We start from the raw sequence: 20957 nt of genomic DNA on the forward strand, positions 1-20957 counted from the left end.
TAAAAGGTCTCTAGAAAATGTAGCCTGAGCTTGGTTTTTGTACTTGACTTGTATGACCCATCACATTTGAACATGTAATCATCTGTGTCTTCATTCATTCATGCAGAGACTCTTTCTTTAGTGCCTGTTATGTGTGAGGCACAGATTTTGATGTTGGTAGGGTATCTACAGGGTGGGTCCCCAAAGAAAAATGAGAGAAAGATCCTGAATTCAAGCTTAAAGAATTAGAAAGGAAATAATTAACAAATAATAATAGCAACCAATGTTTTCTGACCACTGACTGGTGGATACAGTATTTTTATATGTATCTTCTCATTTCGTATTGATAACAATCCTTTGAAATACATAGTTCTATTCTTTTCCTCATTATACCAGCAAGACAAGAGATGCACTAGGAAATGAGTAACTTGTGCAAAGTCAGGGTAAGTGGTGAAACTGGAATTTGCAAAAGGCATTTGCATGGCTCTTAACCTCTGTGCAGTATAGCATTTCACCGTTTACATGCAGGGCCCAGTGCTGTGTCGTAGGGGTTGGAGGGCAGGGGTTCGCAAAGCGTGGATTTGGGACTTGCAGATGGGCATCACTTGGGAAACACTAAAAATGAACCCCACTGGCCTTCCTGGGGGTGGGGCTGAGGCACGAGTTTCAACAAGCCCTCCAGGTAATTCTTATGTCCAATGATGTTTGAGAACCAGTGCTGTGAGGAATAATTTGGTAGTTGAACCTTGTCTAAGTTAGAATAAGGGATCAGTAGGTATAAAAATATCTAGAGCTCAAGGCAGATAAAATAATGTGCACAAAAAGGGCCTTGAATCTTACCAAGTTTGAGTTCATTGCCAAATGTTCTAGTTCTTCCTTGAAAATCTGGGAAACCAGATTTTAAGGGGAACTCAACTTCAAGTGTGGAGACATAATCAAGTTAAAAAAATAAACAGACAAAATAAAACCTGTCTGTAAGGTTGAGGCCAGCCTGAACACTCCTGCTGAGGACACTGGGAAGCCATCAAGATAAATTAAGGTACACACAGGCACACTGGCAAGCAGGTTCTACTTTTCTGTAATTTGTGCCTGAAAATGAATAGGAAAGTCAGACACGAAGGTGGAAAGATAGACTTCTATGTTCTGAGGAGGTTGCAGTTCAAGTGTCAGAAAACATAAGAAATTTCCAATTCAACCTCACTTTTAGGACATAATCTTCAATTCTATGTAAAAGATTTTTGTCAGCTTTTTTCTTTCTGTGTTTTGTATAATTAAATCTAAAGTCAGTCAGCTTAAATCTAATGTCTGCATTGACATTAAGGATTCACTGTTTTTGGTTTTCCTGAGTACTTCATTATTCTTTTAATTGTATTAAACTTAGTGACCTATTCTTTTTAATACTACCATACTTTCTCTGTTTTCTAATATTTTTGTTTAAAATAACATAGGCAAATGCCTTAAGAAAGGGTGAGTTTCATACCACCACCCCTCTTATTTAAAAGAAAAAAAAAAAGTCTTTCAGAGGAAGCCCAAATATATACAAATAGAGGTTAGAGATGTTGCTCTGACTGAACAAAGACTGGATTTGGGGGTACCTACTGGGCCACCCTCATGACCTCATCGAGCTCCAACTACCTCCCAAAAGCCCCATCTCCAAATACCATTATCATATATGACTGGGGATTAGGTTTCCAAAACATGAATTCTAGGGGACATGCTCAAACCATTAGTACTCTTTTCTATGGGCTGAGATGGGGACTCAGGAGAGGAAGATGTTGGTTGTCCTCCACAAACTATTTTGTTTTATTTTTTGAGACACGTCTTACTGAGTAGCTCAGGCTAGCCTCAAATTCATGATCCTTCTGCCTCAGCCTCCTGAATGCTGGAATTACAGGTGTGTGCCACCACACCTGCCCTCTACCAACTCTTAGTTATCCTGCTGTTTAACCCTGGGTTGTGAGTTAAGAATCCTTTGTTTTAGTTCTCACTCTACTATAAAAGCTGAGTGACGTCCAGAAAGTCACCCATTCTCTCTGAGCTCCATTTTCTCATCTGAAAATGAGGACGTAAATTAGGTGCGCTTTGAGCTTCTGTCTTATTAATTCAGATCTTTGGTTTTATAAAAAATAAACATTTTCTTTGGTATTTTTTCACTCAAGATATGAAATGCTTATCTTATTTCATCTGGACTATCAGAACAGAATATCAAAAACTAGGTGGCTTATCAGCAACACAAATTTATTTCTCACAGTTTTGGAGGCTGGAAAGTCTGAGACCAAGGTGCTAGCACACTTGACTTTGATAAGATCCTGCTCTCTGATTCATAGAAGACACCTTCTAGCTGTGTCCTTACATAGTGGACAGGATGTCCTCTTTTATGAGGACACTAGTCTCATTTATAAAGGCATGACTTCATGACTTAATAACTTTCCAAACACCCCACTTCCTAATGCCATTGCTGTAGGAATAGGATATTACTATGTGAGTTTTGGAGAAACCCACACATTTAGACCTTAGGAGACTCAAGTAGTGCCACTGAGTTCAGAGCTAGAAGGTGAGAGGTTATCTAGTTCTAGCTCCTTATTTTATAGGTGACAAGATTTAGGCCCAAAGAAAGTTGGAATCTAAAGTTCTCATCTGAGCAAAGCTGGCTGGTCTTTCCTACAAAGGTTGAGGTCTTCAGGGTCATTGTGACTCTTCTCACTATGGGAGATGTGCTCGCACACTAAAGGTTATGAAGAATCGTGTTCTAGTGGGTGGCGAATGGGAGAATAGAGTGAGAGAGAGGACATCAATAAATACCTAAATGGAAGTGGAGTGTTTTTATAGAACCATGCCATTTTGTACAATCATATCCTTTCCATGAAATCTCTGATATTTTTCCAGCTGTAGTTTTTGTGTCTCTGTGTTCCCACTTTGTTCCTGCCCTACTTACCTCAAATCTGTGTGTCCCCTAAGGGTAAGGGATCATAAATCATTTTATTTCATGAATTTTAAAATGTCTTCTAGCCTAATGTTTTTCAAACAAATAAAATTTAAATGGTTTTGCAGCTACTTAATTTAATTATGGAAAATGATACTGATTTCTATCTATTTATCTTTTATAAACACATTTCTTGGTTTTAAAAAATTGAGTTGATTTAAACAAAAATTGTGAGTGACTGATAGCCCAGGTAATATGAAGAAATGGCATAGGTGTAAAAATTATGAAGGTAGAGTTTGAGATTGCCACACATTGAAACAAATGCTCAAGGAATGTCTTTAGAATTAAACTGCCAGAGAAAAGCAAATGTGCATGGGTCTTCGTAGGGGCGGGGTGAGAATGAGAATCAGCCAAGGAAGGTAAGGGAATACAAAAGGAGGGTAATAATCTGTAAAAAGGGGACTGGAGGGAAGATTCAAAGCCAGAAGTGGGATGCATCTGAGCTATGTGAACAGGGAAGGGAATTAGACTCACTTTTATTCTGAGTCCAGAGTGTCAAGCACCATGCCATTTAATTGTGACACTGTTGAGGATATGTAGGAATAGGCACTTGGGGACCCTGAAGGAAGTAGAGGAGGAAATGGGCCCTAAAAATGGAGACAGGATGAAAAATGTGGGAGATGGCCTGGATTTATTGAGAGAAGATAAGTGGCATAAGGGCAGATGGATGGTGGGTATGGAACAGCTTGGTTGTGCAGCTGCAGGGGCAGGAACTTTGTCCCAGGACTTATGAAGAATGAACCTTTGTTTACCCACAATGCACTCATTATAAAGGAGCTTCCTTGACAGAGGATTTGGAGTTGGAGATAAGACTATTGAGATGAGCCATTGAGGTGCCCACGTCCAATCCTGCCGAGTGTATACGAGTGTAGAAGCAAAAAGAAAGATTGCTTAGCTTTCTCTGTGGCTTTCATATTACCTCTGATCATGTTTGCTGCTATTTCTCCAATGTGGTGGCAGCCTGGGGACAGATGGCTATGTGATAGGATGGCAGGACAGCTTACCCCAGAGTCAAACTGAAGATTGCAGAATGGCTCTATTTGCATTCTGATGAAGTCAAGTTCAGTTGGTAAGTACCATAATAAAGCAAGAACACCACAAATAAAGCAAAACACAAATGAAAAAACGTTAAATGAACCTTTAAGCTCTTGTTGGTACAGAAGTCATAATCTGCCTTTTCTGAATATTTCATGTCTTGATTCCAGATGGAATGACCACCACTGTGAGGAGGGCACCTGGCCTCCATGAGAGTTACCCAAAAAGAAGGCTGGGGCTCAGTCTACAGAATTAGGACTCCCTGGGCCTTGGCCTTGGAAACACACAAAATTTAGTTATCTTCCAGACCTATACTTTTTTTTTTTTCTTCTAATGTTTTTAACTCGTCGTCTGGGGAACTGAAGTGATGGAGAAATCGTTATAAACTATTTCAACAGTTTGACTCTCCCCATGCCCATCCCGGGAACCAGACCTCTGGCCTTGGCTAAGAATAAATGGAACTTGAGTTTCAAAACCTTCTGCCCAGTAAAGTTTCAATTTTGTAGTCTTTGAAGATTGAGATGTGAAATGTAGCAAACTTTATGGGACATTTACCAACAATTGTTTGGCGAATCTCTCCCAGCTTTGGGCAAGAAACTCTCCAAAGTCAGGATTTTAAGAACCTTCCTCTTTATTTTTCTGAGCAGCTGGGAGTGTGCATATCTGAAGCCCTCTTATCTGCCTAGACATTCTTTGATCCACCCACCTTAAACAGAACAGGAAAACAGTTTTGTTTTTAGGCATTGTCACACCCTAAATGGAAACTTTGTAGGTTGTGTATTATACTGGACAAATTAAAAACATCTAAAAATAGCACCTCAGAATGTGTTGTTTATAATTTAATGTGGCAACAAATAAAAAGTGAATTCAGCCTTGGATTAAAAAAAAGTTTAAAATTATCTTGCTGAGGAAACTCCTTTCTGGCAATTTGATGTTCTTGTCCTTTTCATCTTCTCTTCACTTCCTTTCTGCTGTCATTTGCAATAATAAACAATATGCTAGACTCAACTAAACCATTAAAATCTATTAAAATCAGCTCTGGTAACTGTTGAAATTCTTGTGTCATCTTAGAACTTTAGAAATGGCAGTTGTTCTTTTGATCATTGTATTGTTTTGGGAGTAGGGAGGTTAAGACACTTCCTAACTGTGGAAAATTAATTTCCATTTGCACTATAATCATAAGAGAAAGTAAAATATGCTTCTTTAAGGAGTTTTTCTATATTGAATCAATTTCTTCGGAATGGAAAAAGTTAGCAAGGGAATCTGAACTATTAATCAATTCATGATCATTTATTCAATATGTGGATATCTATGAAATATTCTTCAACAGAGGAGCTGTTAGAATTTTTGAAACTAAATTGTACTGAAAATACTTCTGAAACCTAATTTGAATTGAAATGAGGTGGGAAAAATAAGTTATAGTTATTAGGTGAGAACTCATATTGTGTTACTTTGAAACAGGGACGTTTGTCCTTGGCACAATCTTCGTTTTATCTTGTGGGCAAATTAAAGTCCCTCCCACCTCAATTTTTCTTTGTTTGGCCTGAAACACAAGTTCAAGTTCCTGTAATGCTTGGAGGTAACTTCTAACTCAGGGGTAGAAGGTTAGCAGAACATAGCATTTCCAGGTTTGTGAAGTTAGATGTACCAATACGACATGCTGATGTCAGTGTAAATGCAGCTCTAAGAAGAGATTTTACTGGTGCACATAATTTGTGCTACTAGTTCTAGTGAGAAGGAAGTCGTGGCTTAGATTGACAGATGGTTTTTGGCATTGGTCTTAAATTAGAATCATGGCTTTCCTACATGTTAGTTTTGTCTCCATAGATAACTTAATGTCTGTGAGACAGTTTCTCATGTATAAAATGTGTAAAATAATAACCTTTAATGGAGTTTTCATGAAGATTGAATGAGAAAATGTGTAAATCACCTGCTGAAAGTGGTCATTCCCTATTGTCTTTCTCTGTGACTCAATATTTTAAATCACTAACATTAAGAATTCTCTTACTTTATCATTCAAGGTAGGCTTTCAAGTTTACTGGGGTGTTGTCTCTCTTGATCTCTAACTTTCTTCTTCTTTGTGTATCCTTTTTCAGCCCACTTGTTTCCTCCTTGATCTGGAATTCAATCCCATAACACTTAAACCTCCCATCTTGGTTTCCTCTACATTTCTTGATCTTATGATTCTTGTCTCCACAACTGAATAACTTCTTGATTCTTAGTACTTTTTTCTTTTTGAGAAAACCATTTTTATTATTGTCACCACCAGCTTATTTGTGCTAGATTATGTACCAAAGGGCCAGATCTTCTAAAGAACATCTAAGTAGCATTTCTTTATGTTTCAAGAGATGAAAATAACTGTACAAGGTTAAGTACAAAAGTACACAAGACAGTGGACATGAAAAAATCTATGTATGAGATTTTTATCCCACTGCAGCTTTAATATATTTGAAAAGTAGAATTCATGAACTAAAAAATATTGTCCTTTCACAGTCCTGTCAGGTTTAACGGAAATGGGTTTAACCTGATTACAAAACTAACACCAGTATCACTGATTTGATATTTACAAAAATCGTGTTTTTCAATAAACTAAAGTCAATGAAACACCCATGCAAGCTAGATGCTAGCTGTTTGGTGAACAAGGACCTGACATCAGAACAAGTCTATAAAGTCCCAGACTTTGAAAGTGATCTTTTTCAAACTTCATCCATTCCTCTCATTGAAGATGTGAAACCCACACCTCTTCGTGTGTGGGTTTGTGATCTGGCCATTTCATACTGAGCATCAAGATTTCTAAATACTTCTTCTTGCTGCTTCAAAGTCTTGTAACTTTCTTCATCAACTGAGCTACATCCAGCTTCATCTTCACTCTTAATTCCCATTAATTTCCTAAATTTGACATTTTGGTCCTTGTTTCCAAAATTCAATTTCTCCCATATTTCAGCAGACTGGGATTTGTCCCCCCACCCCTTTTTTTTTTTTGTCGTGCCAAAGCATTTTCCTTTTTTTCTCCTGTTTAGCAAACTTCATCGGATTCACAGCTGCTTGGTTACAGTAGCTGGGCACAGCTATTCTTGTCCTGCCAATGCTTTAGCTTGCAGGACTGCCATTTGAGCTGCCATTGCTATCTGAGGAGTCACTTCTGTTCCTGAAGCCAACAGGGCAGCAACGTTGAGAACAGAACCCCCAGTGGCTGCAGCAGTGGCAGCTATTTCTTGCTGTTTTTGTTTTTCAAACATTTCCTCTTCTTGCTGCTCTTGTAACTTCTTTGGCCTTCCCAATCTCCTAGCTAAAGCTTCCTGTGCATCCATCTCTGTGTTTCTGCCTCTGAAGGAAGGGGGGCTAGGAGTCTGGCTTCAGCTTCTGCGAACTCTTCTTGGTTTTTCCATTCTCTTCTTTCTATCTCGACTTAAACTCCTCATCCTACTCCTGCATCTAGTCCTATGTCTGTGTCTTGATCTTGAATGGGAACAAAATCTGATCCATCTCTTTCTTTCTCTGCTTCTGGATCGAGACTTCTGCTTCCTCCTTCCACTACGATGGCGCCTGTCACGGGTCCTAGATCTGGAGTGACTTCTGCCTCATGATAACGTTCTGTCTTTCCGTTTGTGTCTGTCCTCACCATTCTCAGATAAATTCAGTCGCTCTCTTCCTTTATCAGAGGAATGTTCTTTGTCATTATGCTCCTCAGACTTGTGTTTCTTAGAGGATTTGTCTTTGGATTCATGTCTTCTTGCCTCTTTGCTTCTGCTCCGGCTCCTGTGCTTTCTTCCTGCATTATTTGACTTCCGTTTTCCTGCTCTTGACCTTGATCATGATCTTGAATAATGATATTTTGAGGCTCTAGGAGAAACAGATACATCTGACTGCTCTTTTTTCTTATCTCTGCCTGGGGATGCCTTTTCTGGGGCTATCCATCTAGCTCGTCTGTATCACGAGTCGCCATAGTGCAGTCCCAGCCGCTGAGGTTCAGTTGCGCGGGCCAACCCAAGCTTCACTGTAGACCAAATCGCTGGCGTGAGTCTTAGTACTTTCTCACTTTCAAAAACAATTCAGGCATGTAGGTTACCTGTAAAACTACTTGGCATTTCAAATGCGTTTCAAGGAAAGTTTCAGTGTTGTGTTCCATTTCAGTCTCTGATCAAAGGCTTACATTTTAAAATTGCATTTTGTAAAGAGTCAAGATGAAGCTGTTTACAGAACAGTGTTGTATAATGAAAAAAGTGCGGAAAGAGAGAAGCAGGTTCCTGTTCAGCTCTCATGAAGCCTGGTGGGTCCATTTATTTCTTAAGACCTCAGTTTCTTCATCTGTAAGATAAGACAGTTGTACAAATTATTCCTGCTTGCTTTAAAAATAGTCTATGAATTGGTGTCTCTAAAAAAAAAAGCCAATATCCTCCCAATATTGGTTGGAAGAGTTCAGCTAATCACTTATCATTATTCCAAGATTTCCCCTTAGTTCCTCTGCATGAGTGCAGAGGCTAACACTGGCATGGATGGCAGCATTTCTTCTGAGTGGCAATCTCTTGGCTGCCATCTCTACCTTGGGCCTGTAGATCTTCAACCACTTGAGTGCTCTTGAACAGCTCCATCCAGGAGCTCTCCATTGCCCCCTGTATGACAGGTTTCTTATTGAGTTTGTGAAATGCTGCACAGGGTTAAAATTCAGGTTCTGGTACTAGAAAAATATAGTCCTATCAGTGTGTGTTGGAAGCAGACCTCAAGTGTTTTCTTTGGTGCACTGAGAAGCCTGGCTGAGTCTTACCAGGTGAACTAGTCCAATTGATTGGCTTCCCAGGCAGTGTGTGTGTGGGGGTGGGTGCCCAGAAACAAATATGTCCACCCTGGGAGTTGGTTTTTGAAGTATGGAAAAGACTTCCTTTCCTCTTTGATAGCAGTGAACAGAAGAGCTAGGACAGAGGGTGCTGTGTTAAAATGTTAATGTAAATTCTTACTGTAGTTTGAGTAGTTAAGGAAAAGCTAATGGGAACTTTCCAGGGAAGAGGAAGGGTGTTACTAATGTGAAAATATGGATGATAATTTCTAAATGAAGGCTTTATATGATGGAGATGGAGCATGAGAGGACCTTGGCTAGTTCGGGGGAGGGGAGTAGAGCAGGGTTTGCGACTGGGTGAGGTAAGAGGGAGGAAGAATAGGGAAGAAAGCCTTCTTTTGGATTCTGTGGACTGTGAAACTGCCTGCTTGAGGGGTCTAGAATGAAGACTTGGGGAGATTGAGCAAAACAGAGAAGAAAAGGTAGTTTACTACACAGGTGAGGGCAACAGCCTAAAACTGGAAAGTTCCAGTAATTTTCCTAAAGGTTAGGACCCTTGGGGAAGGGTCTGTGGCTGGAGAGGAGCATTGCAGGGAGTGATGCCCAGCCGTGCATCTGAACCAAGCCAATCAGTGTAATGACAGCTTGGCTTCCTTCGACGTTTACAGCTAAGGCCACTGCTGCTCAGTCTGTTCAGGACTGGAGGCCAACCTTGCTTCTACAAAGAAACTAGGACCAAGAGTTCCAGTCCATGGCCATCAGATTGTGCCTGTGTTCTCAACCCAGCCACAGAGCCGTCTCTGTCTTGTAACTGGCTTTTTACATGCCTGATTTCCCTTTGACTAGTTCATCTTGGATCCTTGGAACTGCCTCTGTCTTATAATAATATTGTTAATGTTTGATTTGGTATGAGCTGCTGTGCTGGTCCTCACTGTCATTCAATTCTCATAATAACCCTGTGAGTAGGGGAATATTATTCCCATTTGATAGATAAGAAAATTGAGGCTTAGAGTTTTTTTTTTCCTTGCCCTAAACATGGATCAGAACCAGAGTTCAGTCCAGGCAGTTTACCAGCAGCCACACTGCTTTTTAACACGGCACATACTTCTCTGTTCATTCTTTTTCCCTTCTTTTTCTGCCACGTTAATTATCCTGAGAGGGCCTCCTGTCTGATCTGCTTCCAGCCTGATCTTTGAATCCTCTAGCATTGTCTGCCTCCTTCATCTTTCCTTGATGATGGTCTTGACCATCTCATGTTTTCTGGCCCTGCTGCTTGTGCAGAACCCTGCTGGTGGCCCCTGAGACTTTCTATAGAACTGTAGCTGTACCAGGGTTCTCTCTGATTTCACTTACTGTGCAGAGAAGTGGAATTGTGTTGGTGTGGTCACTACCAAGACTAGACGCAGAGCAGGACCAGATAAGATGCACACTCTGAGTGCCATGCTGGCTGAAGTATAGGTCAGGCCCTCAGTGATCCCAGGTTGAGTGAGTCCTACAGGGATGAGTTCCAGATGAGCAGAGGAAGGAACTTCTCCCTTTTAGTGGCAAAGTGGGCTCACTTTGCTTCTTGTTTTTAGACAGAGTCCCACTTTGTAGCCCAAGCTGGACTCAAACGTGATCCTACAGCCTCAGCCTCCCAAGTGCTAGGATTACAGATATGTGCTACCATGCCTGGCTGGGGCCACTTCTTAGTGGATGCCTTGGAGAGCATTGAGGGATTCTGTAGTAATTTGTGTTGAACATGGCTTGCACAGGGCCAGCCCTCACTATTCATCACAATTACGTGGCAATTTCCTAAGAACAGCTGATCTCTGTACTCCATCCTCAGAGGGGGAGCTCTGGCCCAGGGTGATATCCAGATGTCCACAGTTTTACTAAAAGTGCTCTAGGGATTCTAATACCCAGCCAGTATTGCTACCACTCATGTGTTGGGTAGTTCTTGGGCTAAGGTTCTAAGAATAGGAGCAAAGCAGGGTGGCCTGATGTTCTGGGTTTATTGATGAGACACTTTACCAGGTGCAGCCACAGAAGCCATGGGCACATCGTGAGGGCCACATGAGAAACGCGAGGGTGGTCAGGAGGAAAAGTGGGAGCAGGGGGTAGTTTACACTTTCCTCACGGTGAATGGGGTTTCTGGAGGAAAGGCCCGGCAGGTCAGGATGCATAGTTTTTGCCAGCTCTATGCTATAGAGGTGGTCCTTAGTTCCTTGGTACCTTGCCTCGGCTTTATTAGAATGGAGGAATTTTGCCTCCTGAGGTGGGCAGGCCAGATGGAGGAGATCTAGCTCTAGATCCAGTAGGCTGCCTGTTGAAGGCTTCTGGCTGCATCTGGAATTAGAATTAGCCAGTCTCTTCCCAACCAGAAAATCAAATGAAATTGAACATAGAATATTTGTATCTGAAAAGGAAATAGATCATTAATGCAGCTTTGCATCGTGAACCCTGGATATTGAAGGCTAATCTGATCAAAGAAGAGCCAGATAGTTGTTCCTGAAAGCTAGGGGAAGCACACTACTTATTTGAAATGTATTGTAGGCTGGGGGCCAGAGAACACCCCAGAACCCAGAAGCTCCTCTAGAGGATAGGGGCTGCTATCAGCAGCTCAGTGGTTGAGGGGAAAGGGCTTGGCTGACAGGCTGAAAGAGATGAATTTTTATCCAGCTGTGGCCCCCAAGCTGCCCTAAAGCCTTGGACTGTTGTCCAATAAACAGCCCAAATGTGTTACACTCTGATAAATCAGAATTGCAAAGGCAGAAATGCTGAGGTGGGAGAAGCCTGGTACAGCCCGTGACCAGGCCAAGGAAAGCATAGATTGTTACTTGAATTGTGGCAATCTTGGGCTGAGGGCTGTGATGACACACATTTGATGCAAAAGCAAAAGCAAACCAAATGTATTTTCAACAGGATTTAAGCACACAAGGTGAGGGATTTCCTTAGCCTAAAGGTGTGTATATGCTGTTTACTTGGTTTTGCTCAGTTATTTTTTTTAAACATTTTCAGTTCTTGTTTTTTAGCTTTTCTTTTTAAGCTTGTGGATTCTGAGGGTCAAACTTAGGTTAAGTGATGTGTTGTCTTTTTTAATCAGAGTTTTGAGGTAAACCAGACTCTTATGGTTAAAAAGCTCTGATCACAAGGGTTTTCATTCCAGATGAGGGGTCTTTGCACACACACACAGTGCAGCTCTTTGTGGTCCTGAAGGAAGGAGTAGGTAATCTTTTATCTTCCTGGCCCTTGTCTATGAATTGAAGGAATTGGTATGATGATCTATAACCACAGATTAAAGGCTGATCATTATTGAGCACCAACTATAAGTTAGATATTAGGCTAAATCATTTTACCTCAGTACTATTATATCATGCTTCTAGAGTTTAGGAACTTAGGCCTGGAGAAGTTAAGAAGTAATTTTCTCAAGGTCACACAGCTGGGTAAGGCTGGAGCTGGCACTCTGTTCCCAGTCCCCACATACACAATCACTCCTTATGCTGCCTCCCTGACGAACTTGGTCACCACTTCAGAAGATGAGTATTGTGGGTCCAGTCCTCTGCTCAGCCCATTTCTTCCTAGTCACACTGCCTTTTCTTCTTCGCTGTGAGATGAATAGCTTTACTTGGTCATGACTGTTGGCCAACAGGTTGGGCATACTTATTCTAATATGGATAACTGAACAGGAGGAGTTGAAGTTAACTTTCCTTGAGAACAGGAATGCAAGACTATGAGCTAGAAGGAACACTACAGGATATAATCAATTTATTGTAATTAAAAGCAGCTTGTTAACACACTCATATTTATACAACGTTATTCATAATAACCAAGAGGCAGAAGCATGGATGCATGAATGAATAAACAAAGCATGGTAAATACTACAGTGGTATATTATTTAGCCTGAAGAAGGAATAAATTCTAGCATATTCTCTAACATGGATGAACCTCGAGGACTATGTTAGTCAGCTTCCCATTGCTATAACAAAGACCTGGGATAAATCAATTTAAAAACAGAGGGAAGGCTTATTTTAGCTTACCGTTTTGGAGGTTTCTTAGCTTTGTCAGTTGGCCCTTTGCTTCTGGACTTATAGTAAGGCAGCATGTCTTGGGAATGTGTGGTAGAAGAAGCTGTTCACCCCAATGGCAGCCAAGAAGCAAAGAGAGGGACGAAGGAGCTGGGATATCAATATCCCCTTCAAGGGCACACCCCCAGTGACCCAACTTTCTCCCACTAAGGCCCACTTCTTAAAGGTTCTACCACCTCCCAATAGCACCACAGAATGGTGGCAAAGCCTTTAACACATGAACCCTTGGGGAACACTTATCAAAGACAAATACTGTATGATTTCACTTACATAAGGTACTTAGAATAGTGAACGTCATGAAAACATAAGGTGGAATGGTGGTTGTCAAAGGCTGGGAGAGGGAGAAAGAGAGGGTTGTTAATTGGTATAGAAGTTTCAGGTTTGCAAGATGAGAAAGTTTTGGAGTTAGGTTGAAGAACAACATGAAAACACTAACCACTTCAGAAGTGTATAATTAAAATGGTCAAGGTGGTAAATTTTATGCGATGTATATTTTACCACAAATAAAAAACAAATAAATAACCAACTTTCTCAATAATGATCACTGTACTGAAAATTGCTCTTAAGCCAAAGTAACATTAATATCACAGACCTGTAATAAAATGTTTATAATCTTTATGTGTTTTAAAAATTTTATCTTATTACTCTGACTTTATAGTGCATACATTAGGGTTAAAGGGCGTGATAATTATACCTATGACATAGGGTATATATATATTATATGTACATATTTTTACTTATGTACGTATATATATGTATATAATATATTTGGGACACTTAACATAATGAAAAATAAAATATTGGGAGGAAGGTAAAATTTAAAATAGCAACATGCCAACTCTTAAATAGAAATTCTTAGTTTCTGATTAGTGACACCTAACAGTGAACAACTTTCCACCAGAATCTCTTTCAGCTCTCTATTGTCTCTGCCACTGACTGCACAATGTGTTTTCATTACTATTCACACAGACAGAGTAGAAATCTTGGTATATTTGCAAAAGGTGTCCTACCACATTGATGGATTCTTAGCATCACTAACAATCCTGGAGGAGGCAATGAGGATGGGAGGCTGGACTCTCCTTCAGGCTCTTACTGTGGGGAATGTGCAGGACTCAGCAGTGCTCTGTGACGTTCACTTTACTCATCTGTGAAAAGACAGGTTTGGACCAAATGAAACTTGCGTCTCCCTACCTGTTGACATTTCCCCAGAGGTTTTGACATTTCAGAGGTCATTCAGAATGCCCATAGGATAATATTATTGGAAAGGGGTTGGCCTTAGAGAATTTTACTTGGAAGAAAAGAATCTGTCAATTGTTCTTCAAGACCTGTCTGGACTGAGGCTGAGATGTGGCTTAAAGTGGTAGAGCACCTGCCTAGCAAGCATGAGGCCCTGAGTTCAAACTCCAGTATGGCCAAAAGAAAAAAACAAAAGAAAAAAGAACAAAAATCTGTCTGGGATGGATATAAACACAGCCAAACGGTAATAAGAGTAGCAGACCGTGCTTCTAGGTAATTTAATTCAGGGTCACGCCAAGTTTCTTCATAGACTGCTAAAGTAGAATGAGCCTTCATAGACAAGCAGTCACTCCTCTGCTAGTTGGAAAAGCAGATCCAGCAGCCCACACACCCTAGAACTTTCAAGTAAATTGCAACACAGGAGAACTGTCTCAAGTTGTTATTTTCATTCTAAAACAGCAGTAGTTCCTTTGAAAAGTATACTTTGATGGACGTCATTGATGCCTAAATAAGTGGAAGATTATTGAAAATTTGTGTGTGATGTAGAAATTGCTGAATTATAGATTGGGAAGGAGACATAAGAAAATACTGAGTTCATCAAGCCACAAAAGTGAATGTCTTAGTTTGGTTTCTCTGAAGCAAGCCTGAAGTACACATGGTTTATTTAGGGATGAACCCAAAAAGCACAAATAAGGGAATGAGATGAGTATGGTAGGAAGGAGAAAAAGACAACATGAAAGTCTATTATCCAGGCTGATGCTGCCGGCAAGGGGACCTGAGTTATGCAATTCTTCTGGGAAGCATATGGCATGTCTCCAGGATTGTCCTTCAATGGGATGGGGGCTAGGATTTCTCCACAAATGATTATGCCCCACTGGTTGAGGACTTCTGAGCTGGCTTGAATGTGGACTGTGTGGGCTCCTGTATCTTCAAAGGAGGGCCTAAGGCAAAAAAGAAAAAGGAAATCAACCTGAGATTTCTGGAACTATCTGCCAGACTGTGGCTGAAGTCATAGGTAGGCTACTGGTTAAGCTTGTAGCTTAGATTTGTCTGATTTCACTGTTTACCAGGCACATGTTCTTAAGCCAGACACTTGTCTTAGTTCATTTGGGTTGCTCTAACAAAATACCTTAGACTACATAATTAATAAATGACAGAAATTTATTGCCTTTAGTTCTGAGACTGAAAAATCCAAGATCAAGGTACCAGCAGATTTGGTGTCTGATGAGGGTTGGCTCTTTCCACTTCAAAGTTGCTTTTATGCGAGAGCTAATCCCATTCATGAGGGCTATGTTTCTATACTTCTCAAAGGCTCCATCTTTTAATCTACCATATTTTTAAGGTAGATTTTTGGTTTTTAGTCTCAATATATGAATTTCATGAGGACACCAACATTTAGACTATAGCAATATTTAAGCTTCCTAAACCTTGGTTTTCTCACCATGAGATGCTGCTACAGAAAGCTGCCTGGAAATGTGAGGATGGATTGTATTATCCACTTAGAGCACTTAGCATTGTGGTAATGATAATAATACAGGAGGTTTGACTTTCTCAGGGCTTCAGAGTTATGAGAATAAGTCAATAGGAAGATCTTCTGTGAAGCTTTTCAGCCAAAAAATCCCAAATAAGCTCAGACCAATATGTCAATGATGAGGGGAATTAATGGCCTTTACTGGTGACATGAATGTAATTCTTCTCACCACTCAGTTAGGATGAATTTAGTACTTGCTTCAGAAGATGATCCAGATGACTTATTATTTTACTAGATTTTCATTGTCAGCTCTCTCAGGTGGCTGCTATTCCCATGTGTCGTGTAGAGCTGCCTTAAAGGTATGTATAGCCACAGGCCCCTGAGTCTAACCTCCTGAGTCACTCTTCCTATGGAAAGGTATCTATAGCTTAAGGAGATGTCACTGGCCATTTCTAACAGTTTTTTAATTGGTTTTGTCTATTATGCAATAACAATTTTATTGAAATTTGGGAAGAAACTGAATCTGGAGGGACTACTAATATGGTTCCAGGAAGTCAGTGATTGATGTGAAAAGCCCAAAGTAAATTTTGAGTCTGGAGGTCAGTCATTTTTTCCTACAATGAGAGTTTTCATAATGGTGAAGCGTTCTATTAATTAAGGAGCATATTTGCATTTTATGATTGCTTTTGGTTATAGTAAGCGACTGAGGAAAAGTTAGGGTCCTGCAAAGCACAGGAAGATGTTCCATGTGTTTTCTTGGTGAGCTGCTCTGGAGTTTGGTTTACATTCTTTTACTCTTGGTTTAATATTGGGGCTCAATAAGCAGAATTCCCAAAATAAAAGCCAAAGGAGGTGGAGAAGTCTATGGGTTTCCTGAGTGTATGGATTGAAATGCTTGGGGTTTTTCTTATTGTTTTTGATTAATGGACATATACATTCGGGGTTATGACAACAACATGTAACTGTGAAAGTCCTCTGTTGTTGGTTTTCATGTCTGAAGCTCTAATCCTAACCTCAGTCTCTTTTACCTTTCATTGAAACTATTTTAATATTGTAATTTTGATTAAACAGGGATTACTTTTTTAGGGATTACTATCACATAATAACAGAACCAGGGGTTGTGAATGCTTTGACAGCCTAATTCCAAATGACAATGAAAGTATCAATCTAGTACCTGCATTCATTATTCAGAATAATTCTTCCTTTTTTTTTACTTCTCAGGGTGGCTTTGACCTTTGTTACCATCATGGTATGTCAAAGTTTAGTGGTGATTTGACCTGTATTCTACTGTTGAGAGTGACCATTTTCCATTAAGCGAGCACTCACTGACCTGAAGGTGCTTTTAGCCTCTGTCTACTGTTTTACCTAAAGTAAAATAGAAAAATAGAAGACACTGAAGTAGTTGGAGGCAGAAGCCATGGCCGCCATGTTGGGTAGTGCCTTAGCACTGAGGTCATTTATTTCTGGGTGATGATACTGAGCTATGGAGGGGAAGGCGACGTGGGGCATAGTAGGTTTGAGCACCTAGTATGAGTTTGGCACTGTAATTGGGAATGGATAAGAAAACACACAAGATGTCTCTGTCTCCCATGACCTCAGAACCCAGCTGGTGAAACCCCATGCACACTTGGGAAACAGGTAGGCCACTATGCATTGCTCTGTGTGTTGGGTTAGAATGAGTGATGCACACAGCTAAGGCTCTAGGAATTCAAAGACAGGAGAGTTTCACTTGGCTTCTCAGCTGGCAGCACTCTAAAGAATGGGTGGGGTACAGCAAAAGAACCAGAGAGCAAATTCCCTAGGAAGTGATTCCTAAAGAAGTAAATTTTAACTAAATGAGATCATCCATTGAAGGTGCACAGCAAGAGGCAAATCAAATCCTTGTGCATGGGGTCTTTTCAAAGAGGAAAACTAACAATCACCCCTCCTGTTTTGCTTTATTTGATAATGGCATATGTGCACATGGCAGAAGATTTTGGCTTCTTTCTATGCTTTTGGTTACATTGTCTTTCCACAGGTATGGTGAGAGGTTGGAGATATTGCCATGCTTCTGACAAAAGCATTTTTTCCATGGCCAGTTCTTCTAGAAATGATACTTCTTTCTTCATATTTTCAGACATAATATGTTTTTGCTGCTTACATTTTTACTTGCTCTTCCCTTCTGCACTTTCCTTCTGCTAGGTGGTGTGGGCTACCTTAGCTTTTTTGGTTCCATCTGTAATTCCATTTTTAGGAGATTTATCTTAGGACTTCTCACTTAGGGGACATAGCTTTAGTTTTCTACCTTTACCATTCCATATCTGAAATTTTTGGACCTGGAATGATGATTCCTTGATGAATTTTTGCAATCAAGACAGTGTTTTAGGGAAATGATGTGAATGCTGGGGGTAGCTTAAATTCCATTACCCTGAACACTCAGAGATGATAGGGGTTCTTTTGTTGTCCTGAAGATTTGTTGTAATATGTATTGCTCTGACTGGTAGGGTTGATGGGGTTGGTAATCACTGTAGAGGCCTGTGTTGAGATTTCTGTTGTAAGGTCAAGCTCTGCCCTAAAATTTCTTGCTTGGGTAACGGTCTAAAACAAACAGCAAACAAATTAGCAACACTTTTGGGTTTTTGCTGCTATTCCTTATTCACTTCTCTAGGTTTTTGCTTCTGGATTTCTTGGTTTTCTTCAATTTCTTTAGATTCTCAAAATCCAGGAATGCCATTGACTTGGAGAAATGTCTCAGTTTGTACATGCCATAGAAGAGCCTAATTGGACAATGACTGGCCCTTAAGCTTCCAGAACTTAGATCACCTAAAAAGACCCACTGAAAGAAAATACTGTCCCTTATCTACACCTTTCCTTTACCTGGAAGGGAGAGAAAAGAACAGCACAGAAGCTTGGGAAAGTGTTTCGGGAACTACCAGAGTGAAATATTGGCAAGGGCATTGTTTATAGAACTTCCATTTGGCCTTGCCTCACCAGGCACTCAATTTTGAGGAGACCAGAGCCACTCCCAGGAGCCACCCATCCGGGCAACAGGAGACATGGGTAATCTTCCTAATCTCCCTGGCCTCCGTTCCTTATATTTAACATGAAGAAGTTGGATTGAAGCAGTAGTTTTTCAAACTTTACTGTTTTGGGAGTGGTGGGGTTTTTTTTTGTTTTGTTTTGTTTTTATTTTTGCAATTATGAAAAGAAAGATAAAATATTCACAATATTTTTTATGTTTTATAAAAAAACATTAAGGCTGAGAAACCAAACATTACCAGTACCCTAGAAGTTTCCCCTACTTCCTACCTGAGTCTGCCAAAAAAAGTATCCTTCAGACTTTTGTGATAATCATTTCCTTGCTTTTCTTCCTAGCTTTATTACTTATATGTGCATCTTCAGACAATATAGCTTCTTTTTGTCTGTTTTTCAACTTTACATAAGTGGAATAATTCTCTGTGTTCTTTCATGTCTTGCCTTTTTCATTCAACATTGTGTTTGCAAGATTTGTCTACACTGTGGCACAAACCTCTGGATTAAGAATGTTCAGGATGTGTAGTTTTCTATTGTATGAATTTGCCACCATGTGTTGATCCATGGTACAATGGGAGGACAGTCAGGCTGCTTCTGGCTTGGACCCATTATGGACCAGGGTGTTGTGGCTATCTGTATACACACATGCTGGGGCATACATGTGTGGATTACTCTAGGATACATGGCTAGAATTTACACACCTCAAACTGTTTTCCATTATGACTGTAGTGATTCCTTTCTTCCCTAAACAATACCAGACACATAAGGCCAGGAAATAAAACATATGACAGCAGAGCTGCTCTGGAGAAGAGTGGAATTCTCAAGCTTAGTTTTCTCTACACTGCTCTGTGGAGCTTTCTTATGGTCCTTTTGCACTCATTCACTAATATTCCATATTGCTTTTATGCTCTATTGTAAGACAATTGGTTTCAGTGATTATCCACTCTGAGGGTGACATCTCAAAGAACATCTCTACTCAGGATTATTATAATTTGGAGCCCCCTGATTTTGCTGTTTAAAATAGGTATTTCCTTATATCTTCCCTAAGCAAATTTCTATTAATAAGGATCTAGAGCATTAAAAAAAAAAACACATAAGATACTCCCCGGTGGATCTATCTGTCTTCTTCTATAGTCCCAAATTAGCTTGACTTGGGTTTTTGTTGGAAGCAGAAAAATTGTATGCAACAGTTATATAAGAGAATAGCTGAAATCAACTGCATTGTTCTAGTTTCATCTAGATAAGATGAATCAAAATGTTGAGTAATTTTTGAGGTATAAGATGATTATTTGTATAGCTTCTGAATTTTGGATATTGACAGTCCCAGGGTCATAAAACCGTGGTGGCAGTTTAAGGTTCAGAGGAAATTCATGCAGTTAGGAGTTATCTCTACCAAAATGGCAAAACGTCAAACCAGAGACTTTCCCCAGTGCTGTCCTTTGCCAGAAGCAGAAGACTAAAGCAGATGGATGCTGGAACAGTCTGCGCAGTAGACAGGCCAATGCATGTAATGCATATCATTAAAAATAGTTAGCACAAAGAAATGGTTGTTACTGTGCTTCGTCCAAGTTGGACTTTGTAGCTAATTAAGTATAAGCTCCTTCTTTTTTCCCCCATGGCCATATGCAGTTTTTGAATTCTTACAACACTAACTGTTTTAAAGAAAAAGTTAAATGCAGAATGCATTGAGTTTGGTAGAGAGTTTAAAGGTCTGCATTTTCCCACCAAAGCTATTTAATATCAGCTGCAGAGTGGGTGTGTGTGTGTGTGGAAGGGTTGTGACCTCCCTTATTTTTACAACCATTGCCATGATTTCACAATACTGGCAGCAGTCACCCAGAGTGAAGAAGTAGACTTTATTACAGTAATTATATGCCAGAATGTGGGTATTAAAACAGAAAACTTTTCTACTGATAATAAATGTCAAAGGAAAAATGACTTTGCCCAACAAATAGCCCTTCATCAGTGTTTTTTTAAATACACTAATGGACTCAATGAGTACTAAGATGTGTGCATAGGGTGGAGGTTCAGACTCCATGTAGCTTTTTTTTGCCTTATTTTCAAGATGGTAAGTTGAAAATAGGTTGGAGAAGAGAGGTGTGTCTTAGCAAGTAAGGCATGAAATTAGGTATGTTAATTTGAGCAAATATTCTTATTGTTTCTGCAGATGGATTAATTATGACCATCACTAAATTATACTGCTGTCTCTGGATCACTTCATTGCTTTTCTCTGATAGATTTTGGTGCATTTCTGAGAGCTGGGAGAAATAATGTAGCATGGAAATTTATCCTGAAGTATGTTAGCTTTCTGACTATTAAAAAAAGCTTAATAAGGACAACAAAGGTCTGAATAAGTACCAGAAAGGTGTAACTTTTTGAAGATATCCATATTCTGGAAAA

At 39.9% G+C, this 20957-nt stretch overlaps 1 pseudogene; it reads right to left on the reverse strand.

The window, feature by feature from the left end:
• Positions 1–6693: 6693 nt before the first annotated feature.
• Positions 6694–12855, reverse strand: LOC109702676 (arginine/serine-rich coiled-coil protein 2-like; annotated as a pseudogene).
• Positions 12856–20957: the final 8102 nt, after the last annotated feature.

This window comes from Castor canadensis, chromosome 6 (assembly GCF_047511655.1).
Source record: "Castor canadensis chromosome 6, mCasCan1.hap1v2, whole genome shotgun sequence".
NCBI classification, from domain to species: domain Eukaryota; kingdom Metazoa; phylum Chordata; class Mammalia; order Rodentia; family Castoridae; genus Castor; species Castor canadensis.